Genomic DNA, 26,561 nt, shown 5'->3' on the forward strand with positions numbered 1-26,561 from the left:
CCTTATAGCTAAATAAGCATTGACAAAGATGATGGAGGGTTACATTCTTCCTTCAAGGAGCACACAACCCAAGGCAGACACCAAAGAGCTGAAAGGGCAGATCAACAGTGTCAGCTCTGAACAAGCACCAATGACCAGTGATTCTGTGAGTCGTAGGCTTTTTTTTTTTTTTTTTTAATGTTCCTATTTTTGAGAGAGAAAGCGAAACAGAGCATGAGCAGGAGAGGGTCAGAGAGAGATGGAGACACATAATGTGAGGCAGGCTCCAGGCTCTGAGCTGTCAGCACGTGGGGCTCGAACCCGCAGACCTCAAGATCATGGCCTGAGCCGAAATCGGATGATTAACCAACTGAGCCACTCAGGTGCCCCATTCATAGGCTTTTTCATTGCTTTCATGAGCACTGTACCCCTTGGGCTACTTATTAAACTTTTTGTAATTTCTTTAGAGTTACAGAAAAACTGTATTTGAAAAAGATATCAGTTGCCTATATACAAATGGTAGAGAGAATAACAAATTATTAATATTTAATACATCATGTACATTACGGTTCATAATATTATACTAAATGAGTGTGACATCACCAAATGTTGACATGGAGTAAACAATATGGCCTGTAGAAAGACAGGCAATCCCCAGCAACAAAATTAACCTGAAATCTCGTTTCACATGGTCTTGAAGGCTATTTTCTCGTTAAATTCAGCAGACTTCAGGGAGAAGACTTGATTACCTTTGAGGGCACTGTTTTCTGACAAATAATATTTTACTATTATTTATATGCGTATTTTTCACCTTTATCTCTCCATATTTACTGGGGGGGGGGAGTGCTTAGCTAATCCCCTGGGACATCTAACGTAAGTTTTAATTTACATACGTGAAAAAATAATTTGAAATTGTTAACTAACATAAAACATTTTAGTAATACTAATAGACACAACATATATATTTGTAACATTGAGAGATAAGCATTGTACTAGGAATCACAGGCCTTGGTTCTAGTCTCAGTTCAATCTACTTAATTACATGTGTCCTCCTGGGTATATCTCTATCTTTCTGAGCTTTTATTGTCAGCTGTATTAAGGCACAAGAACACCTACTCGATGAGCATCTTATCAAAATCAGAAATTTGAATGCCGAAGAGCTTTATAAATCACATGCCTTGGATTATTGTAATGTTAGTGCTGACAACAACTTCTGGCCAGATTTGAAGTTTCCTTCATGCTAAATGTTTTGCCTACTAGTGAGTCCCCATTGCCATTTTCCTCAATGATTAGCCAAAGTGTCTGTTTAATGAAAGAGAGTATTTATAAGTGGGGGTGGTGAGAGAAGGCTAGATTCTTGATATAAGGTAAAGTTAACACAATCCATGAAAGAACAAATGTGAGATGTGGAAAAAGAAAGGAATCGAGACTTCTCAAAATTAGTTGATAGTCATTCCTTCAATGACCATCTCAACTCAGTCTTTAGTAAATAAAATGCTGCCACAAGTTCCATTTGCTAACTTAATAAATATTTTTGGAACACCAAATTTGTACCCAGTACTCTACTAACCCTTGGGTACAAATCAGAAAATAAGCCAGAGTCCCAACAGTGGAGGATTTAAGTCTTACTGGAAGAGACAAACAACCCAGTGCAATCCAGTGAAAGATAACTCTATCAAACACAGGAGAAGGCACCTACCACAACTGTTCCTCACGAGAAAGTGATAGCAAAAGGAGAGAGGTGTGGTAGCCAGAGAAAGCGACTCAGAAGAGCTCATCAGGGGAAAGGAATCGTGTATTCCCTTAAGACATGCAATATGTTCTGCTTTTTAGTGAAATTTGTATGCAATACATGGAAAATAATATAAGCAGCTAAAATGTAGTACAGTGTTGATTTTCTCTTGCGTATATATATATATATATGTATATACACACACATATATACACACACATATATATGTGTATATATATATATAATGTGTATAAATGTGTATATATACACATATTTTTTTCCTGTTCTCAAATGTATTGAAGGGTTTTTGTAAGCCAAAGTCATATGCTTTTCTTATACATCCTTCATAATTTTTAATACTTTGCTGGGCACAGAATATTATAAAATTTTTTTTCTGTGTTTGTGTTTTTGTGTGCATTTTGAGTCTGAAAGTTTAGAACTTAGAAATGCTTGAACTCATTTTCTATATGGCAAAAGTCTAAAAAGTCAGAAAATTCCCAAGGTACAGCATCTGATGCTTACTCACTTGCTCCAAAGCAAGTATCTGTGATAACTTTGAGCAGCGTGTTCATAGATTAACTGTATTTGAATATTTCTTACTTACTCACCAGGTTCATTGATAAATTTTTTGGATGCATGTCTTTAGCAGACCCTACGAATGAGTCTACTTACTCATGATGCAGTGGAAGTCAAATATTGAGTTGTACTGTGACCGTCTCAAAGTGTTTTTACATGTAATTCATTCATAGTTTATCACGGCTTAAAATAGGTAGCAGTGATAGAATTGGTGACCAAAGTATGAAACAAAATATGTGTTCCTGATAATATATCAAGAGTTAGAACTAATTGGGGCGCCTGGGTGGCTCAGTTGGTTAAGCACCGACTTCAGCTCAGGTCACGATCTCGCGGTCCGTGATTTCGAGCCCTGCATCGGGCTCTGGGCTGATGGCTCGGAGCCTGGAGCCTGTTTCCATTCTGTGTCTCCCTCTCTCTCTGCCCCTCCCCCGTTCATACTCTGTCTCTCTCTGTCTCAAAAATAAATAAACGTTAAAAAAAATTAATAAAAAAAAAGTTAGAACTAATAGAACAATTTAAATAAGACAAAGGAGAAGTGAATTCATCCAAGAACTTGATATAGGATTATCTTCAATATACACAGAACATCTGAATATACTGTGAATATGTCTTATCAAGAAATTTCAGACTAAGCTACAAATACAATAGGAGTTTGATTCATTTGTTTCCATCAATACAATATAGTAACTTAGAATTTACCTGACAAAATGTCTACAAAGGATTACTTCACTTTTAAATTATTATGAATATGAAGGTAAGCGTATTATTAAACTTTGAGCTAATACCTACATTTTATCAGTAGTTGTTGGTTTAAAATGACACTGTATTGAATTCCATATAGTAGTGATAGTGAATACTCATTTTTAATGTTTATTTTTGAGAGAGAGACAGAGAGAGAGAATGCAAGAGAGAGTGAGTGTGAGTGGGGGAGGAACAGAGAAAGAGGAAGACAGAGAATCCGAAGCAGGCTCCGTACTGTCAGTGCAAAGTCCGATAGGGGACTTGATCCCACGAACTATGAGATCATAACCTGAGCCAAAGTCTAACTCTCAACCAACTGAGTCATCCACATGCCCTGTGAATACTCTTTTAATATATAGGCCTCTTAAACTGAAAGCAGGATATATAAAATATTCTGGAATAGCCAACACAATATCTCAAATGACTCTGTAATTCAAAATCCAAACCATTTTTAACGCAACAATTTTAATACAGTAAAGTTATCTGGAAGGCATTAGAATTTAAATTCTGAACCTCATTTTGTCACCTATAAAATGAGAATAATAATCCCTACATTGTAAATCTGTGATTGGGATTAAATAAAATAATTTACACAAGACGCTATGACTAGGATTAAATAACTTACATAAAATGCCTGCTTCCTGTGAGGGCGCAGTATTGATTTGTTCTTTTTTTTAAGTTTATTTATTTATCTTGAGAGAGCGAGAGAGAGAGCAAGCATGCGATTGCAAGGGAGGGCCAGAGAGAGGGAGAGAGAGAATCCCAAGCTGTCTCCATACCATCAGTGCAGAGCCCAGCACAGGGCTGGATCTCATGAACTGTGAGATCATGACCTAGGTTGAAATCACAGGTTTGACACTGACCCACCCAGGTGCCCCGATTTGTTATTATTTTTAATAAAAGCTAATATGTTGGCAAACTGTGGGAATAGTGAAAAGAACAGTGGATACCAGGGGTTTGGGCAAAAGGAGGAATGACTAGGTAGAGAATAGGATATTTCTAGGGCAGGGAAACTATTCTGTATGATACCATAGTGGTGGATACATGTCACTGTACATTTGTCGAAATCAATAGAATGTACCACACTAAGAGTGAACCCTAACATAGGTTATGGACTTTGGTTGATGCTAGTATGTTGATGTTGGTCCATTCACTGTTATAGAAGTGCCACCCTGATAAGTACTGTATGTTCATGGCAGGGAAGGCTTGGGGAAGGAGGGTGTTTGTGGGAACTCTGTGTTTTCCACTCAGTTTTGCTGTGAACCTAAAACTGTTCTAAAAACATAAAGTCTATTAATTTTCTTTAATGGATTGCCCTGCCCTCCCACAAAGCTAATGTAAACAGGACATTTACCACCTCAAAAAAATTTTCTTCATGTTTATTTATTTTTTGCGAGAGAGAGGGAGACAGTGTGAGCAGGGGAGGGGCAGAGAGAGAGAGGGAGACACAGAATCCGAAGCAGGCTCCAGGCTCTGAGCTGTCAGCACAGAGCCCGACGCGGTGCTTAAACTCATGAACTGTGAGATCATGACCTGAGCCAAAGTTGATGCTTAACCCACTGGGCCACTCAGGTGCCCCAGAACATTTACTACTTTAAAGAGTGTATTCTAAGTGCTATATAGATAGGATTTATTTAATCCTCATATCAACCTTATGAGGAAACTAAAGCACAGGGTTCATGAATAACCTCACACAGGTAATAAGTGGTAAATAAGGGAAACTGGATTCAAACTACTACACTATACTGCTCATGAATTGAAACCTCTTTCAGTGAATAATGCATCAAAACATTAAATCATAAAAGCAATAGTGATATTAGGAATAACTGACTTACATCTATAGAATAATATCCAAAGATCCCCAAAATTGATACTTCTCCATTGTCCAGTCTAATTCAAAATGGATTATTGGCATTCTTATGAATACTATACCCCAGATTGGTGGATTCAGATAAAGAGGATCAATATGTAAAGGGTAAGGAAATCTGAAAACCACCTCTCAAAGCAGTACTTTTGTTGGGAGTTATTACTGCCATTTTACCAATGAGGAAATTGAGGCTTTCAGAGAGTCAGTAATTCTTGGCTAAAATCTTCTATGGAACGAGATAGAGTGTAAATAAAATAGGTAAGTAATTCCTGGAAGGATCCCCAGTTAGTAACTGCAGGGGCTGTGCTCCAGATCCAGAATTTCCTTGGGAAATTCTCTTTCTTAGACTGATCACCATGGGCTCCAAGCACAGTTTCATGTATTGAATTATCCTACATGGACTGTCCCTCTCCCAGGTAACATCAACTCCAATGCAAAATTGAAAGAATTAAAGAAATTATTCTCACTTCAACACAGCAGTCACATGAGGCATTTGTACGCATATCAGATTTTATAGAAGTTTGAAGGTATGGAGGGATTTCTGTTGTAGCAAAGCAGCAATTGGAACTTGAATATTGACAAATCCCTCCTACTCACAGCCCCTCAGTCATATCACCTCCACGGCTTGGCCTGTACTCGTAGCTTCTCATTCTCTCTATACCTTCTCAGGCTCTTCTGCTATTTTTTAATCACCATCATTTGCCACTTTTTATGCAAAGTGATTTAGCTCTTTTCAGCCCCCACCCCCAGTTCTACACAGCTTCTCACAGACAAGGCATTGGCTGATGCTTTGAAATATGTTTTTATGAGTCCTCTCCTCTAACACAGGTCTAGGCAACAGTTTCCTCTGGTTTCTATTCTTGTAGTGCTTGTTATTTCTCCAGTTACCTATTCATCGAGATGTTTTACAAACAGTAGAGGAAAAACAGTCTAGTAAGTTTGTTTTCATTGTCTTTTACACTCCAGTTGTGGATTTTTTAAAGACTATGTCTTAGGCTGACAAAAGCACTTTCTGGAAAATATTTGGGGAACACAGATGAAAATTAAGTGGAAAGTTAAAGAACTATTCTGTGTGTGTACTAAAACGTGTCACTGTGAGGCATGTTTTAGGGGCCCATCAATATATGCAGCAAGTGGCTGAATGCATCAAGTTTTAATTCCACGACAAATATTAATGGAGTGCCCAGACATGCCCTGTTGCCTCCCAATGCTGAATTTCAGTGGGATGATATGTGCAATGTCACTTCAATTAAGTGAGGAGCTGAAGTTTGCAAAACATTGCAATTTGTTGATCACAGATATCAAATTCCATGGTCAAAATCTATTTTTTCATAAGGAGTAATAAAAATGGGCCCCAGCTTAAAATAATCCGATGGCACCCATCATATACTGCCTCCGTATTCAATACTAAATTAACAGAATTGAACATGAAGCCTATGAAGGGAAACACCCCACTGCAGTTTTGAAGAAATTATTTGGAATTATTTGACTCCCTTACCCAAGTGAGCATTTTATTTTATTTTTATTTATTTATTTATTTATTTATTTATTGTGAGCATTTTATAAATAAGCAGAAAGCAACCATATTAAGCCAACCATGAAAAGAAATAATTTTAAAAGATGATGTTTGACTGGTTTCCTTAAAAATCAACATACTTATTTTAAAAAATTGTTCCCTGTAACGAATTTAATGGTTATCTTTGCTTTAATAATAAACAAACTGATGAATTACTAAATTCTACTCCTGAAACCAATATTACACTATATGTTGACTAACTAGAATTTAAATAAAAATTTGAAAAAAATAAGTAAAACTAAAATGTGAATATAAAATACAAATGTAAAATAAGAAAATATCTAAGGCATTAGTTACACTTTAAGCTGCATCCACAAGACTGTAGCAGTACATAGTAGATAGTCAAATATTTGTTAAATGAAAAAATGATCAGATAAAAGAATATAGAGGTTAAGTGCCGACAGAATTACTTTTTTTCTTATCAATAGACATTTATTTTGCAGTCCCTGTATATAAACACTGTGTCCAGATGAAAACAGAAAGAATTATGGGATGTGGTTTCTCTCCTCAAAGAACGTAGAATCTTATTTGTGAGAAAAATGCAAAGATTTGATATTTTTAGAATTTTTTGAGTATGGCAGAGAGTTTGTAGAAAATGATACCCAAAAGAGTATGAATAATGACTACCCTGTGACAGTGATAACTTCAGTCAATCTGGAAAAATAATGACCACAGGCATCTGGGTTTCTACCACTAGCAAGTTCCGTGTATATGTCAGTGGCAGAGGAATTTTGTACTTGTGGAAAGACCCAGTTAGAAAGACACTAGCCACACTGCTATTGGTCTGCTCACACCTTGGATATTAACACTCTCCAAGGCCCATTTTGGAGATCTTCTTTCTTCTTTATGAGAAATCTCTTTCACTTCCATGATTTCCACCAGCACTTGTTGGCTGGAGATTCCCAGATTTCATTTTTGATACAGACTTCTCCCCAAGCTCCAGATCTAAACATCTTCTCAATGCTCCACAGATATCTCTATCTGTGCCCTACAGATATCTCTAATATTCCCAAAGCAAGTTCGGTTTAAGGTATTGGATTCCCCAGGATGGGGGAATGGGGAGTGACTGCCAATGGGTACAGCATTTCCTTTCGGGGTGATTAAAATTTTCTGGAATTAGTGGTGATGGTTGTATCAGATGGCTCAACTTAGTGAATATGCTGAAAAATAGCCACTGTATTGCACATTTTGAAGATGCGGATTTTATGGCATGTGAAATATATCTCATTATAAAAAAGAAACAGTATCATCCAACCTGCCTCTAGGTCAAAATTCCCAGTTATAAGGAGAGGTGTCATCATTAACTATCCAGGCTGGAATCTTAGAGCAGGTACCAAGTCTGATGCTTCATTATATTCCCAGGGCCAGCTCTGTGCCTAACCAATGTCATCGGTAATAATAATAATAATAATAATGTACTAATAATAAACAGTATTAATGGGTAATCAGAACTCTTTGCTGAATAAATAAATCTTACAATTCAAGCCAAACTTACTCTCTTTTCTTCATCCTCCACGTTTAGTCAGTCACCACATCCTACAGACATCATATCTGCAGAAAAATCCCACTTTTTTTCCCCGTCATCATCACTACTGTTGCCTTAGTTTCACATCCTGTCTTTGCTCCTTGGATTACTATTCCAGTACTCTATGAAACTTTCTCCAAGTTTGTAATATTACTAAAGTGAAAATAATTTTACTCTGGGATGCCAGTGTGGTTCAGTCGGTTAAGCATCCGACTCTTGATCTTGGCTCAGGTCATGATCTCACGACCATGAGTTTGAGCCCTGCAGTGGGCTCAGTGCTGGGCGTAGAGCCTGCTTCGGATTCTGTCTCTCCCTCTGGCCCTCCCTCTGTCTCTCTCTTCCAAAAATAATAATAGTTTTATCCAAAATAGACCTCTAGTTGGTTTCCTGTTGCTTAAGCCTTCTATTGTTCTAATCCCATCTCCACTGCTGCCCATGGGGTCTAAGATTCAAATATGGGTCATGTTTGTTTCTTACTTAAAGTTTTCAGTCATTTCCCATTGTCTACAGAAAGTGAAAGTATAATTCCTCAGGACACTTGCCTTGACCCTCACAGTTCTTTGTACATCCACCTCCACCCAACTTCACGTCCTGCCTATGTTCCTGGTGCCCCTTTCTCCCAGGCAGTCTTGATAAGAATCTCCTGATGTTGCCCTCCATTGGGGGCAACTAGAAGACTCCTAGAAGACTCCATTGTACTTATTAATTTCACTTCAGTCTCCATGGCCACACTTAAAACCATTTGAGGGCTGGGATCAGGTTTAACAGAGAATCTAAAGACCTGTAGTATGTCCTGTGGAAATAGTGAATCTCAAAACTCTTAGAGATGGCATTCTGGTTCCATTGGCTCAACAGTTTAGTTCTTGAATCATTGCAAGGTTTATAGATATTACATATATGGTTTATGGATTACATAGGAATAACATTTGGAAAATGATCCAATGCCAATTACTTTCATTCTCCTCTTCCTGTGTTGCTTCCTTTTCCATATTTTACCCTAATTTTTCCCTTAGAGAATGAACTGTATCATAGGGGAAAATAGCAATCAGATGAGAGGGTTTTACCAACCTAACTGTATTGATGGAGTATAGAAAGGAAGTTATTTTAAGCTGATCATAATTTGGGGGTCACTTGTTGATTTGGGTTATTTATGTTATCTCTGAGTATAAATTATTTTTAGTTATTTGAAGTTAAACACATTTTTTACATCTTTATTTGACTCTTTAAAATTTGTCATTTAGGGCCACCTGGGTGGCTCAGTTGGCTAAGCGTCTGACTTTGGCTCAGGTCATGATCTCATGGTTAGTGACTTTGAGCCCCACATTGGGCTTTCTGCTGAGCCTGCTTCTAATCCTATGTCCCCCACTTCTCTCTCTTCCCTTCCCCCACTCATGCGCTCTCTCAAAATAAATAAATAAACTTAAAAAATTATTTTAATAAACCCCTTTGTCATTTAGTGAAGTCGGCTTGGGACAAAATACAGAATCCAAACATCAATTAATAATCAAATACAAATACAATCAAGACAAAAATAGCACAGTGATAAAATACTGTGCTTAATGATAAGTTCTGTTGGTGAAGGTGACATTTAATAAAGAGAGTTAATGACACTCAGAGTTATAATAAAATTGGTTAGAAGTCAGTAGAGCTTCTGTGTGCACTATACAATCCCATTCAACAGGCACTTGATGTGAGTATTTCAGTGTACTTTCCAAATCAATATTTTGAATGGTATGAACAAGAGCATTTAATTTTAAGGCTGTTGCCTCAGTCGGTTGAGCGTCGGACTTCGGCTCAGTTCATGATCTCACAGTCTGTGGGTTCGAGCCCCGCATCGGGCTCCGTGCTGACAGCTCAGAGCCTGGAGCCTGTTTCGAATTCTGTGTGTCCCTCTCTCTCTGACCCTCCCCTGTTCATGCTCTGTCTCTGTCTCAAAAATAAATAAACGTTAATAAAAAAATATTTTTTTAAATAAAAAAAAATTTTAAGGCTGTTGATTCTTTCTTAATTCACTGATTAAATAAATGCTTCCCAGGAGAAGAAACATTGTCAATTATCACTATCACTTTTATTTCGTTTTTCCACTTTTCTGTCTTTTCAGTTATTGACAGAATCCTCGATGGTATATTCTTTCATTCAAGAGATATTTATTTTGAGTACCTACTCAGGAAGAAAGAAAAGAGAGAGAGAGAAAGAGGAAGGAAGGAAGGAAGGAAGGAAGGAAGGAAGGAAGGAAAGGAAGGAAGGAAGAAGAAGGGGAAAGGGAGGAAGGGAAAGAGGGAAAGGAAAGGAAAGGAAAGGAAAGGAAAGGAAAGGAAAGGAAAAAGAAAAGGAAAGGGAGAGATGGAAGAAGGGAGGGAGGAAAGAAGGAAGGAACAAAGAAAGAAGGAAAGAAAGAGAGAGGAAGGAAGGAAGGAAGGAAGGAAGGAAGGAAAGAAGGAAGGAAGGAAGACGCAGACAGCTAAATAGAATATTTTCCTTGCATTCAAGAATCCCAGTCTGGTTGGTAAATGATCTTCCTTCAGTGGTTAAGATCAGCTTGACCCCTTGTCCCTGTATTGCCATAAACTTCACAGCTAGGAAAAGTAACTGCTCTTTTTGAGAATTTTGGAATAGTTGGGATGACTGCTGGTTTTGCTTAGACCTTATACCTCATTGGACCCAAGAATGGAATCCTTGTCTTATTCCCCACATAAAAATTTCTGCTTTGACTTTATGTTCACTGATTCCCACTTTTTCCAGGGTTGTGGTTCTGACTCACTCTGTGGTCCCTTCAAACGGTGGAGCATTGGCCACCCCAGCCCCGACTTCAGGATCAGCAGCTCCCACGGCCAGTCCTTCTACAGGCTCGCCTCTCTTGACTGCTGCTCTTGTTTTCTGGGTCTTGGCATCGGCAAAGCCAGGCCACCTTCCTAAAGAACCTCCTCTGTCCTGCTTGCCTCTCCCTGGAACTTACCAGACTGGCACCCTCTTCCGGGTCCCTCTAGTCTGAGGGGTTGCAAAGCCAGGCCTTCCTTTGGTTGGGGAGAAAGCAAATAGTCCTACAAAGCACTTAAGGGAAACATCCAATCAAACTGGTCGGGGACAGCTGGAACTCTGTGCATGGTGTTTTACAGAGACACGGCTGGCTCCCTAGAAGAACAGGAATGCGAAATACCCATTTTCGTTCTTCAGGTTCCAGGGCTCTCTGCCTGCCTTGGGTTCCAAGGTTCCGGTCCGGTATCCTGCGGCCACTGTAAGTGCGTGCGAGGGCGACCGAGAGAAAAATGGGTGACAAACAGAAAGAAACCATCTGACAAAGCTGGAGACCACTTGCTCCTCCAGAGCAGCTTCAATCTCCCTGCCTGGGCTGCCAAGGGAGGGTTGTGATTAATGAAGAGATGTCAGAGAGAGAATTCTTCTAGCTGGCAAGAGTGGGAGAGGATTTTTTTAAAAAGAATTATCAGACGTTGAGTGGAAGGAAAGCAAGAAAAAAGAGCTCGTCATGGATGTCAAGGTGCCAAAAAGAAATAGTTGTGGCACCACCGACCAACGTAGCAGCCCCACCCCACCCGCGCCTTTGGGCACCTACCCCTTGCTGCTCTTCCGGTGATGCTCTGAGCTCCCTCCCCTGTTATAAATAGCAGCACAGATGTTGACAGAAAAATGCTCCCTTAATTACCATACAAACTGCTTTACTTGAGTGAACCGTTTAAAGCAGCCTCCAAAGGAAGTTCACTCAAGCAATTCCGCAGATTACAGCTAATGAACAATATTTCCTCGCACCTATTTAGTGCTCATTAAAATGTAAAAGCCTTTCATTTTAAACAGACGCACAATAAATAATTCCTCTCTCCCTTCTCTGTCTCTGAGCAGCTTGGATAAAAGCAGGGAGGTGAGGGAGCTGAAGGGGCAGGGCTGGACTGGGGGTGGGGGCAGGAGAGCAGAGAAAGGGGGGGGGATGGGAAGGGGGGGAGGGGAAAAGGGAGACCCAGTAAATAGCTGGGGGCTCATTAGTATCCCGGGAAGCCACAGCTTGTCTGGTAGGAGGGATGTCTGTGTTTGGAGTTCAGCAGACAGATCCCGGGGACCCACTCATCCAGCACAGGCAGCCAGCCATGAACGAGAACAGCAGACAAAAGCTACCACAGGCAACACCGGGAGGCAGAGAGAGGCCAAGGCGGGATAGAGCTGGGGGTGGGGAGAGCCCTTCCAAAGTGATACATGACGAGCGAGCGTTGGGTTTCTTTGGACTCTCCCGTGTTGATTTTTCGGTCCTTATTTCTTTTTAGGCCTGAGGTGAAAAGATGAATTATCAGATAAGCCATGAGAGTTACTTGTTGCAAGTGGGAACAGAGAGCATCTACAAAATGTTTTCTTGGTCCCACAGGGTCATACACCGCCACCTTTAGGACTTTGATCGCATAATGCATGTAGCACCAAAGACGGAGGCCTTCTTTGTGTGTTCGAGTGACTTGGAAGGGGAGACGGTGGCAAATCAGGTAGATTTCTGGAGGACTGTGTCTGTTCCTTTTGAGATAAACAGCAAAGGAAAAGTGGCCGGGGGACTTGGTGAGATATATGTCTTGAATGGATTGAAGACACCTCTGCCTTATACTAAAAAAAAATTCTTTTCCCCTTTAACAGAGCTGTTAATCCCAGAGATTGGTGGGACCAGAGTAATGGAAATGTTAGTGGTGATGCATAAATTGCGAGGGCGAAAGCCCAAGAGAATCCAGTGTCACCAGATCAGCAGATGCGTATGAAATTGCACTAGAATGTCTCAGTCGTCCAGGATCAGGTGGGTAACATGGAGTTGGCTTAGTGGTCAGGACTCACCGAGATTCTTCCTTTTCTTTCTTTTTCTTTCTTTTTCTCTTCTTTAAAACGAACAGACGGGGGCGCCTGGGTGGCTCAGTCTGTGACTTCGGCTCAGGTCATGATCTTGTGGTTCGCGGGTTCGAGCCCCAGTCGGGCTCTGTGCTGACAGCTCGGAGCCAGGAGCCTGCTTCATGGATTCTGTGTCTCCCTCTCTCTCTCTGCCTCTCCTCCGCTTGTACTCTGTCTCTCTCTCTCTGTCTCTCAAAAATAAATAATATATTACAATTTTTTTTAATAAAACAAAAAAACAATGAACAAGGGATCTTGATTCTATTAAGGACCATTGTCTTTCTGGCCAAAATAGACAATACTCCTTTTGACTTTATTGCATAGGCGTGAAAATGCAGAGAAATTGTCATTTCAAGTAGAAAAGATAACTGAAAACCACCATCTTTTGTTCTAGACAGCATGCATTTATTACACAAGTATCAAGTGCCAGATATTACGCCACGTGCAGAGGATACAGAGATGAATAAAAGATGTTCCTGTAAGGAGCCCACAGACATATAAAAAGTCATTATGCTGTTACAGTAATACGGACAGAGTGCTGTAGACGCTGAGACAGAGCGGGGGGAGGGGGGATCTGGGATATTACGTGAAAACTTGATATTTTATCCCTGTAACTGGCGTCACTGTATTCTTATCCCAGAGCTCAGCAAATACTTGTTGATTCCTGCGATGGTTTCATTCACAGAAACTGAATGTTTGTTGGGAGTGCCTGGCAGCCATAGGGAGGGAAGGTGAAAGTGTACATTTGAACCAGTTCCCCTGTGAACATGCAGAAGATAGTAGCAACGAAAAATTAGATCTGTGCTTAGCTTTTCACTAAGGTCATTTGAAAATGGTCCTCAACACCCATCTCATTTGCTTTTTTATGCCTGCCAATTTAGTGTTGTATTCAAAGTGATTAATTAGTTTGTAGTGGAGGTTTATTAGGTCGTCTTTCTGTCAATCAAAAATCACTAGAGTCTCAGGACAGAATAAAGAGCACCCAGAAATCTTATAAGGATGAGGAATACATCATTATTGTATTCAAAAATAGGCACGATCTTAAAACTTGAGAATATATAGAGGAGTTAAGGTGGATATTATTAAAGTTGACATGAGTTATTTGGGCTTCTTGAATATTTATGGCTTATTTTCTATTAGGATAAATTCATTTCCAAAGTATGAATCAATCCTTCATATTTTTCTGCACTACTGATTTAAACAGAGCATATTTTCACTTTTCTTCTCATTCAGACCCATAAAAATGTGGGGAACATATTGGAACAGAGTAAAATACTTGCTTAAAGTATGTTACACTTCAAACCAAGGTAAATCGAGAATAATAATATTTCTAGGAGTCGAAGATTTTTTCCCTAGTTAAGAGTACATTCTCATCGTGCTACTCTGGAAACAGACTCGGAAACCGCATATCCTAAATAGCAGGTCATTACTCGATATTAATTTTTCCTCACCTGTATATATAATTAATTCAAATTTATTCCCTTTAAATAAAATTTTAACTACTATATTTTGCTTCCTTTGTAATCTTTGAAAGTTCATGTCCTTTAAAGAATTGTAGGAAAATCAGTCATAAATATCACTCCTTAATTTCTGTGTTTATACAAGAATAATTTTGTAGTCATAATAGGCACCGTAGGTAGTAAACAAAAGATGAAAACTTCTTTCTGCTTTTTCATTTGCATTGTTAGCCGTTTTCCTCTATCTAACACTCTGCCATTTACAAATTACTGTAAAGCAAAGGAACAGCAAAGGAAAATTCTACCAAATAGTGAGAACTCCATAAATATTAAATATTATTATTGTCTTAACTATTTCTTCTTGACAAGGCACAGGCGTCTTTAACCTAAAAGGATTTTTTAAATTAAATATCTGGGACACGTGGGTGGTCAGCTGGTTGGGTGTCTGACTCTTGATTTCAGTTCAGTGCGTGAACGCAGGGTCCCGGGATCAAATCTCGAGTCGGACTCCACATTGAGTGTGGAGACTGCCTAGGATTCTCTGTCTCTCCCTCTGCCCTCCCCCCTACTCACGTGCCCTCTTTCTGTCTCTGTCTCTCTTTCACATTCTCTCTCTCAAATAAAAAAAAAAACATATAAAAATTAAAAATTAAAAATTAAAATTAAATTGCAAACTGCAGTGGTGTATTGCTGATAACATTAGGAATGTGAAATTCTTTGATGCCAAGATGTTAATATTGCATTTTAGCATCATGTGTGCCTTTAACTTAATGTGTTGTTTTGCCTCTTTGAGTTATGAACATTTTTGTGGATGTTATGCATCAGATTATCTGAAATGTTGCACAAAATATTTCCTCAGAAGAAAGAGCTCGTAGGCTGACCATAGGAACAGAAAAAAAAATTGGTAAATGAGAAACGTATTTACATAAATATATAGACACATACACACACAAGTTGTTTACCTGATACAAATCGATAATCCATAGCCAGAATTTTGCTTTTAAATTTTCCAGGTAAGGACCTGGAATGGTAAGTGGCATTGTATCAGAAACTCTGGGATATAGCTTCAATCACTTTTAAATTCCTCCAAATGCTCATATTTTAAAAAGAAAATATATTTCATTGATTTACACAGGCCCATATAAATATAGATATGGTTTGGCCAGGGAATTGTAAATTTAGTCTCAGGTGGGCTTCATACTCAGCCTGAAATGAATCTGCAGAGAGAGTGAGAGTCTGAGTGTTACCAATTCGGTGGCTCTGGGGGAAATTTGTTAGAGATCATTCTGAAAGTCAGCACTGCCTGAAAAATAAAACGCAAAAAAGAACGGAGAAAGAAAGAGAGAAAGTGAGAAAGAAAGAAAGAAAGAAAGAAAGAAATAGAGAAAGAAAGAAACAAAAAGAAAGAAACCCCAAAACAAAAGAACTCACCCCACATTGTGTTCACATGATTTTCCCCCCTCAAACAGCAACCCTTTAATTTAATATTTCTCTTATTTGCCCTTCCTTCTGTTACGTGGATTTTCAGAAGAGCAGCGTAGAGCCATTTAGAGTTACGATTTTATGTATGTGACGTGAAATGGCAATCCAGGCTGTCTTGGTGCTTTGAACGAAGAACGAGAAGCAAAAATTGAGCAGGCTGTCTCACTTGTCTCATTTGCCAGGCCCCATCATAAAACAGCAAACGAGTTGTTTAGTTGAGATCCTTCCGAAAGATGTAATAACAGCTTTTGGTCCGTGGGCACGCGGGGGAGAGGCCACCCCTGGCGCCCCGCGCCAAATGGATGATACTGATGGCCGGCAAGCACACGTCCTGCCTGAATATGAACAACAGATTTGTCAGCGTGTGACAGGCTGACAGCCCAGCTCCCAGCTGCTTGTCCACTGTCGTTATATCAGTACCTTGTCTAAGTATTCAGCAAAGAGGCAATCTGCTTCCTCCGTTCGTGGGAGGCTGGTTGTCGGTTAAAAAACTGGTACTGGCTGCGGGCTGCGGTGCCAGAACGCATTGAAAAGATGCAATTTAAACCCTCGTGTGCTCCTGCGGCAACATATCACGGGCCTTGGAAGTTCGGTCCTCCAGATTAGATTTGTGAAACAAAGAAGATAACTCAAAATGAGATCTGTGCTGGCGACACATTGTAATTTGGCCTCCGTGAGTGTCTCCGCAGAACTGGGTTACGAAAGAAAAACATGCTCGACCTGAGCATCCTGTGGGGCCCAAGTGAAAGGCCGCTCAGCAGTTCACCGCTGCAACGCCTCTGGGGGCAGTAGTTGAAAATGTGCCATCGAGGGTGTCCCATGGCTCATAAAGCCTCCAGAATTGATGAGGATCCAAAGTTTTGATTTTTTACTAGTTGGACTCTGTTGATACGGTTGACAACCAATCAGGAAGTTTTTAACAATGTCAATATTGTAGAAATACATTTTTCAGACTTCATTCCGGTCATTGTAAAGACTATGTAATAAGTATCCAAGACTTTCCACTGTACTCGAAAATCTATAGAAACGGATCAGAAAAATGAGAGATAAAGTTCCTAAGGGAATGTACACGCTCTCTTTAAATGTCTGAGAGAGTGAATTACATACATTTATGTTAAACAGAGCAAAGTGGAGGAAGCAATGAATTTCAGAGGGAATTGCCAATTTGTTGTGGATACTGTGGATGTACCATTCGGGAGTTAGAGTGTCAGAGCCTTCTGTGAGCAGCCTGATTCGGTGCACGCGTGGCAGTCTCCCACAGGTGGGGTCTAAGAAGTAAGAACTCAAAAGGATTTACACCATGGTCTTTAATGGCTCCTTCAGAGCTGTTAGGCCTGTCAAGTCATTAATAAGCAATATTTAAGAGTCCCTAAGCACACATTTGCACAACAGTCCCCAAGGACCTGGAGAAAGCTATTATAGTTTGTCGGATCAATAATTATCATCATTTCATTCCAGTCCACTGCGAAATGAAGAACTAACTATGGGGTCTTGTGACATCCTTGCCCCAGGTCACAGTGAGGTGGTGTAGGTCTTGGTAAAGTTCCAGTGACTTTGCTCTCTGGTATCCTCACGGACCCAGGCCCCACATACCATCTGTATCCATTTGTTTTGCCTCGTGTAAGACTCAGGAGTCGCCAATATCCTCTGAAGTTTGAGACACCCTTACCAAATACAATCTTTTTTTTTTTTTTAATTTTTTTTTTTTAACGTTTATTTATTTTTTGAGACAGAGAGAGACAGAGCATGAACGGGGGAGGGGCAGAGAGAGAGGGAGACACAGAATCGGAAGCAGGCTCCAGGCTCTGAGCCATCAGCCCAGAGCCCGACGCGGGGCTCGAACTCGCGGACCGCGAGATCGTGACCTGAGCTGAAGTCGGACGCTTAACCGACTGAGCCACCCAGGCGCCCCCCAAATACAATCTTAAATCCCACTAGGTAAATTTATGTTTACCTTAAAAAAATGAAAAAGTAACAACACAAACTGTATTAAAAAGCATCAATGAAAATTTCGGTGGAAGCGTTGTGCATATTTTGTTTCTACTAAAACTTACCAAGCCGAATATTTAGTCGTAGAAAAGTAGCTGAATAAGTCATCATATATCTACTCAAAGAAATGTTCTGTGGCCAATAAAAATAGTATTGTAGGAGACACAAGAAAGTGTTCCTGATACACTCAAGTGAAATAGAAAAACATCTTATAAAGCTATATGTGAGTTTTTTATTTAAAAAATGATGTACAGTTGGGGCGCCTGGGTGGCTCAGTTGGTTAAATGTTCTGACTCTTGATTTTGGCTCAGGTCATGATCTCATGGTTCGTGTTGGGTTTTGCCCTGGCAACGCAGAGCCTGCCTAGAGTTCTCTCTCTTTTTCTCTGTGTGTCTCTCTCTCTCTCAAAATAAATAAACTTAAAAAACTGTGTACAAGTAACTAGATGATAGATAAATGGACCACTGGATGGATTCTTGGAAGGATATATACTACACTGTCAAAAAAAATGGATGTAGATAGATAATAGGATGCAGGACATTTTTGTGTTCTTCTTTGTGCTTTTCTGTGTTTCTGAGATTTTTCTCCACGATGATATGGTGCCTTTTCTACTAGGGGAAACACGCTGTTTAAATAAAAAGCTGTCAACAGTGGAGGTGCATATTTAAATGATGACATTTTCCCACCTAGTTCATGGTTACTCTTTTAAAATTTTTTGTGCTGACAGCACAGAGCCTGCTTGAGGTTCTCTTTCTCCCTCTCTCTGCCCTTCCCCTGCTCACTGTCTCTCTCTAAATAAATAAATAAATAAATAAACATGAATAAAGTATGATGGATATTCTTTTATTTCTTTTTTAAAAATGTATCTTAGGTTACAAAAGTTAGCAAGTCATTGATGAAAAACCAAACAAGTCAATAGCGTCTCACCTTCTGTCTAGTTGTACCCACTTGAGATAATGGGGGAACCATCGTCCCTTCATATTTTTCCCCATGTTCATTCAAATGTATATACAAATATAAAGTCTTTCTTCATAAAGCCCAAATAAGCTTCTAATAGGAATATTATGCTGCATAAGTGCTTTATTCACTCAATATATCATGCATGACTTTCTAAACCCAAACACATACATCCTTATATTACTTTCAAGAGATACTTAGTATTAAATGACCTATCTGAATGACAATTTATTCAACTGATGGGTATTCAAGTTGAAACCAGTTTATGCTTTTACAAAAAATTTTACAATACATCTTTGTACTTACATTAATATGTACCATTGCTTTTGTATCCCAGATGAGAAATTTGCCCATTTTGAATCTTAGAAGGTATTGCCATACTGCCTTCCCAAAATGTGATAGCTGTTCACCTACAGTGTGTGAGAAAGCCTGTTTCCCCTGATATTTGCCAGCAAGTGGGCTTTACGAGTTCTTTCCTTTTCCATTTATCTGTTGGATAAATAATGGTACTTAATTGTTTTGATTTGCATTCCCATAACTACCAGTAAGGCTGTCTTGGTCTTAAGAGTCTGTTTAACTTAAAAAGCTCTTATCTTCTATACAACTTAAGATGCACGTACTTAGTCTTGAGCTGGAAGCCAGGGGCCATGTCTACTCTGTGCGCCATTGGCTCTTCAGGGCCTGGCCCTGTTCTTGACCTTAGAAAACACGTAATAAGCATGTGTTCAGTTCCTAATGGAACACTAATCTGTGCATCATATATAACCTTAGAACTCCTTATATTGGCAAGAGAGGGTATGAAATGGTGTGAAAATATTTTTAATTATTCACTAAAAAAATATTTGAAAAGGCTCCTTGGGCCTATGTTCCCATTTAGATGTTCCAAGGATACTTTCATTTCAACATGTCTGAAATTTTCTGTCTTTTCAAACTGATCTAGTGATGCTACCTAACTAAGGGTCCAGTTTACAAAACTCACATTCTTCTTGTATTTCCAACTCTCTGTCTCTACTTACTTTTCATATGTTACCAAGGACTGTCCATTCATGGTCCTAAATACCTCCTGATTTGGTTCCTTATTCTCGATCTAATGTGGTCTCTAACTTAATTTAGACATTTTCCATTTTTTAGACTATTCTATAATAATAACTCCAGGAGAAGAAGGATATTATTTTGTACATTATTTTGCTATTATCTCCAGCACTTAAATTAGAGACCCGTAGACTGTAGGTGCTTTATAGATTTATTGAATGAATGCATAGTCTCTTAAATGTGTTCATTCTCTTTTGTATTAAATCTATCCTCCAAACTACCGCCAGGTTTGTTTTAAAACAAAAGTGTGATGATGCATTATGGTCTAGTGGTTAGGAGTGTGGGCACTAGACGGCTGGGGTTAAATAGTAGCTCTCCTATCCATAGTAACTTTCGGCAGTTTATTTCCATTTTCTGTGCCCCGGTTTTCCTATCTTTAAAATAGAAATATTGCGGTACTAACCATACGACATTGTTGTGGGGAGTCATCATAGGGATGAATCCTATTATAATGCATAGAGCATGTAGAATAATGCCTTGAGTACGTGCTTTGTGAGTGGTAGTCATTCCCACAGTCCTGATCGTCATCGTGATTAGCCTTCACCTTCTGCTGGAGAAGCTTTATTGACTCCCACTTCCCACTATCTACAGCTGAGAGGATGATATCTAGTCTTCTTACAATGGAAGACATAGTTTTTCTCTGGCTGGTCTCACTTGACCTCCATCATCATCTTATGCCATTGCTTCCCAGAATACTACATTCCAGTGTTACCAAACAATTTGTTCTTCCTAAAAATGCACCATGCTCTAACAGCTCTTTGCTATTGAAACAAGGAAACCCCAAGGACTCCATAAAAATCTGCTTTTTACTCTTTCCTGCTTCTGTTTTTGCTGGGACCTGCACCCCCTACTTTACACATGCCTCATAATGCAAATAGTGTATGTCTCTTTGTAAGGGACAAGGAGTTAATGATTTCTTCAGAATAGATAACAAGAAAAGAAGGACCGTGTAAGGATGGCGGGAGGAAGCCATCATATGCGTATTCCAGATCACCAGTGCTGCCCCTGTACCTCTGCCCCAAGTAATGAATATTCTTTCCCCTAGTTAACTGCTGTCAATAAAAGATAGAAACCAGCCCCCAGGGTGTGCACCTTTCTCTCTCTTTCTCTCCTGCCTACTTTCATTGCACAAAAGTGTACTTTTTGCTTTAATACACTTTCCTGCTTCTGTTACTTATCCGCTGTGCTGCCTGTCTGTCCTTGGATTTCTTCTCATGACAAGACCATGAATCTTTGGCAACTCCTTCAAGTCTGGCTGGATCAGATCACCCAGCAACAACGTCAGCATCAAATAAACTAGCAGATACTGTCACGAAGGTGACGAAAACCACTGAACATACATAACATTTTGAACTGTTTGCTGGCCACGATAAGGTCCCTTCTAAAGACCAAATAAAATAAATTCTTGTTTATACTGTGTTTTCTCTTGAGATGTCATTTTTAATTTAGAATTATCCTGTTTGCCTTAGCCTCAATGTTAGGAAGCCCCAACCAACTGTTAGGAATTAACTCTATAATATACACATTAAAAATACAGTTGGAGCTGTCACATAGTATTTCTAACATGAGTATTTCCATTTGGAGGAGGGCTTAAAGAACTTGAAAGTTTATTTTAAAAGAGCCACTTCATACTTTCCTGCTTTTATTTTCATGACTCAATGGTCAAGAAGAAATAAATATTCTCTAGAATTAAAACAAACCAGTGGATAAATTGCAAAGCCTTCTATAAATATAAGAATACTATGAAAAGGAAGAGAAACATTTTCATTGTATAGCATTAACTTGGATTTTAGGGTAAGGTTGTATGTATCACACTTCAAGGCTACCTTGGTACCCAGGTGCATATTTTACTTTAACCAAGAAAACTAAGCATTAGAAACATTACTGTTTTTAACATCCTAGATTTTAAGAAGATGTTCTGTAAGCAGATATGAAGCCTTTTGAAGCATATTTAAGATCTCTCGTTCAGAGTTAAATGGAAGAAGAAAAGGCAAAATTGTCTTTGCAGATGTTGGGAAGGAATTCATTGTAGGCACTCATCATTTAATATCCAGTGCTGACTTTCGGAACAAGTGCTTTCTTTAAATGATAAATCAAATGAGTTGGCACTAACAATAATCTCTTAGAATATGAATGAGAAAAACAAGAATATTAAAACAATAGAAACATTAACATAAAATATCAGCCATTATAGCAAAGAACAGCAAAGGAAATTGGGAAACGGCTTTGAATTTTTTATGGTTGGAGTTCTACTATGGGAAGTATTGTGTAAAAGAAGCTAAAATACAGATTGAGATGTAAATATTTACCCACTTATTTATTTTTTAATGTTTATTTATTTATTTTGATAGAGAGCTAGAGAGAGAGCTTGTGCACACGCAGGAGCAGGGAAGGGGCAGAAAGAGGGAGAGAATCACAAGCAGGCTCCACGCTGTCAGTGCAGGACCCGACTTGGGGCTCAATCCCACAAGCTGCAAGAAAATCAAAAGTCTGATGCTTAACTGACTGAGCCACCCAGGTGCCCCAATATTTACCCATTTAGATGTGACATCTGGGATATGAGTTGCTAGTATGGCTGTAACTAACATTTGGAATGAAAAGATAGGAAATTTTGCTATTTAAAATACAGACAGCAAAAGCAATTTTCTTAATACTATCTGTCCCATGTACTCCACAAATAAGATGACCTAAATTTTTAATAAGCCATGTATTCATTCTCCCACCCCATTTACACTCTGTTCCCTCCACCTACAATGTCCGCCTCCATCTCTGTGTTTGGAAGGCTTAATTTTCTTTAAAGTTCAATGGAAGAACTAATCTACTTTAATCGCCTCTATAGGCAGGTATCTTTAATTTTTGAACTTCTATGGCTTTATATAAAAATTTCGGTAGTTGTCATAAACTCTTCTGCACAGGGTTACATAACATTTCAACTTTCAAAATGTTTTCACTTGATGCTATTTCATTTGATTTTCACTAGAACTTTTTTAGAAAGTGTGGGGCAACCCGACAGCGTGGGGGCTGGTGGTTCAGGTGGTGAAAGAATTAACCCGAGGCAGAACGAAGGAGATAGAAGTTTATTGAATACACTGCAAGGGAGTAGGGGGCAGGAGAGCAAAGGAAAGATTATCTGCCAGGAGGCAGTGGTGGGGGGCTGTGGTTAATGGGGGAAGGTGAAGAGGTATGGGAACATGGAATTTTCCTTTTTTGGTACTTGCGCCTGGGCATAATTGGTCTGCTCGGGGTTATGGATATTTTGAGGTGGGTTGCCTGATGAGCTGGTTTGTATTCAGCCCAGTGGCCACCCTGGGCCCTTTTACCTCACCTGGGTTTCCATTGCTTAAGTTGGTTGCCTAAACGCAGCTTTTACAGAAAGCAGGAGCAGAAAAAGGAGAAAATAGAGCCTTCCAAAGATTCAGGCTGCCCAGGATGATGCAGTGTACTGAGGCCAAGACCCTGACCGTGAACTGATGCTTTTTCTAGAATACACGTGGCATCTCAAAATCTTACTCTCATCTTTTCTGATTGGACAAAACATCGTGTGAGGGCAAAAACAAAAACAAAAACAAAAACACAACAAAGTTAGCTGACTTCTCTCAAAATACTTAAATACTGTCAGGTTTTACGGTGATAGATGGCCCTAAATGTTGCCCACAGGTTTATAAATACACCAAATTTTACCAATTCTTGCTTGCATTGCACACGTATTCAAACCTTGTCATGGGTACTCAATGTTCCACACAAGTGGCCTCACTAAACAGACAGCTTGCTAAATTATAAAAGACTTAGGAAGGCAGTTAATAACAAAGCATTTTCATAACAAAATTCAATGAGGACTCAGCTTCCAGGCAGGGTCAGCATGGCTGTGCCTCCATAAAGAATGTGGTTCCATCAACATTTTTGTTATATGCTGATTCCTATACTGAAGGAAGAAATAGAAATAACTCTAAACCTATGCTGGCAGAGTATGTTAACATGAGGATTTAAAAAATACAGTGTTTTCTATTATCTAGGGGGTGTCAGAATGGTTTCTGATTTGGATGTTTCTTTCTTTTTTTCTCTTCTGCTACGGGGATGCATGAAACAGAAGTGGCTTTGATCCTTTTCTTTACATTAATTCTTTTTTTCTTCCAGAGATAAGCCTTTTTGTGCCCAGCTTTGGCTTTGTTTTTATTCCTATTATTAAAGTGGTCTTTTGCTACCAGCTGCTTCTTTTCAGCATTTATGAGGATTTGGCTGTTATTTATTTATTTTTCTTTCAGTGGTGGGGAGTCCAAAGTTCAACTGTAGCAAGGGGTCCATCAGACTGTATTTTGTGGGTTGATTATGCGTGAGACAGACCCACACCTTGGCTCTGATTTCAGCTTTATGGGCTTCCTCTTGTCTCAGAGCCTGTGTCCCCAGTACCTCCCAGAGTGGGTGTAGATAGCAGGAGACGCTAAGGCTTTAGGCTAAATTGCCAAATCCTATATTTGTACACCAGCAGGCAATAAGTGAAGAAGCTTAAGCATTGCATTCCTACTGTCTGAAGCCTGCAGACCCTGCAATCAAACACAGAGACCCTATTCCAAAACAATTGTATCCGATGACAGCTTATTATGGAAAGAGTCAGTTTCACTAAGGATGCTTGCCAATGAAGCAAAGTGAAAAACACGATCTCTTCATAATTTCGACTCGATGAGCCACAATTTCGGAGATGATAGTTGAGCTCTTATTCAGATTTCAAAAACCACTTTGGGGCCTTCTGGACCATTCATTCGCACAGGGCCCGAGATGGGGCCATCCTCTGCCGGCGGCCAGCAGCGCCAAGCAGAGAGCAAGCAGGGTGCTGTGTTTGCTAAGCCCATCCCGGAGCCTGCCCAGTGACCTCCACCCCAGCCACACCGGCGACCTGGTTAACACGAGGTCCAAACAGCGGCCAGCGCTAATGGTTTACCTCTTATTTTGGTGTTAAAGTTGGGATTTATCATTCTGCCGAATGATTTTACAGACGCCTCTGAGTCCATCCTTTATTTCGAAATCAGAACAACGTAGTTACCAGCAGGTTTGACAACAGGTAAACTTGTGTAAAATGCCAGCTGGCCTCACTAAGAAATGACACTTACTGGAGGGAATGTGAGTTCATGTTTTCTTGTCACCTCTGGCGGACATTTTGTTTACAGATTTCTGTGAACTTGTCCTCTTAGTTAAGGGATTCAGCCAGAGGTGGCCCTGTGTGAAATATTTACGCTCATTCCTACTGCATTTGCTTGGAAAGGTATCTTGCCTTAAATAGAATTGTGCAAACATCTATCCTGATTTTGGCATTCTCAAGAATTTGAGGCAATTTTAAACATCTGTAATTTCTGCATTTGGCTTTTGACCTGTATAATTTTTTTTTTTTCTTCATTGGTTCATCTATTTAGTCACTTAAATTTCAGTTACACTGTGTACAGTGTAACTAAAAGTGAATATAGACTTTCTGGGCCAAGGAGCTTGATGTGAAAATAAGGATACATGATAGGTACAAAGCAAATGATGAGAGAGCTATTAAAAAATAATCCCCGCTTTGGGGTGCCTGGGTGGCTCAGTCGGTTAAACGTCCAACTTTGGCTCAGGTCATGATCTCATAGTTTGTGAGTTTGAGCCTCATGTTGGGCTCTGTGCTGACAGCTCGGAGCCTGGAGCTTGCTTCAGATTCTACGTCTCCCTCTCTCTCTGTTCCTCCCCCACTCACACTGTCTCTCTCTCTCTCTCTTTCAAAAATAAATAAAGATTAAAAAAATAAATAAAGTAATAATCCCTGCTTCAAAGAAAGTTAAAAGTATTATTTTAACTGTGCTAATCAGTGCTCTAAGAAGGTGTATAAAAAGTTATAAGGGTACCCATCCGGGTAGAAAGAGATGAGGTTTAACCTGATTCTAAATGTGCAGAGAACACTGGGAAATCTTTTTAGCCAGACAAGAGGCTGAAGGAAAGGAAAGGAGATGGAGAAAAGCAGGATGTGCACATTTGAAGGAAGGGGAGATTCACTTGATGAAGCATAAGCAAGAAGTTTCTAAAAGGTATCAAGAAAGTATCATTGAAGGTTTGTATGGTTAAGTGTCTTGACATTATCCCCCTTCTGCGGCCAAAGTTTATGGCATCTATAAGGGACTGGAAATGGGTTTTGTCTTAAGGGTTAACTCTGATCGCCTTTGACTGCCGAGGACTGAACCTGGGTTCATCACGAAAGAGCACAATTGTTCATCAATACTGTCTGCCGTGGACAGGGAAGGGCCACATAGACACCGCTGGTGTTCCATCATGTACACTGGCATTTGGTTGTATCAATGATACATTTTAGGCATATTTTTTTCCTCCAACTTAAAAAAAAAATCAGATGTAAGCAGGGCTGGTATTCGCCAAAACACACCTTATACCGTATCAATTATTTATAACGGGCATCTCTTCGGATAAGATGGGTATCCACTCTCACTGGCCAGTGACTGTGCTAGTCTCATTATAAATATTTAACTATCGTTCCTGAATACATGTTAGGTGTCTCTAAAAAGATTCTCAGTCTCTCGTGGGCAGTGAGACCACTATGAAATTCTTATGAATCCTCACAGTGATAAGCATATGGTAGACGCTCCATAAATAGTTAGCAAGTGTCATTTAATTAGATGGTAGGAAGTGGACACTGTCTACATTGGCCGAATATGACTATCATTGGTCTCATTTCACTCTGTAATGAGCAG

The sequence above is a fragment of the Panthera uncia genome, chromosome F1 (genome assembly GCF_023721935.1).
Source record: "Panthera uncia isolate 11264 chromosome F1, Puncia_PCG_1.0, whole genome shotgun sequence".
Classification (NCBI taxonomy): Eukaryota; Metazoa; Chordata; class Mammalia; order Carnivora; family Felidae; genus Panthera; species Panthera uncia.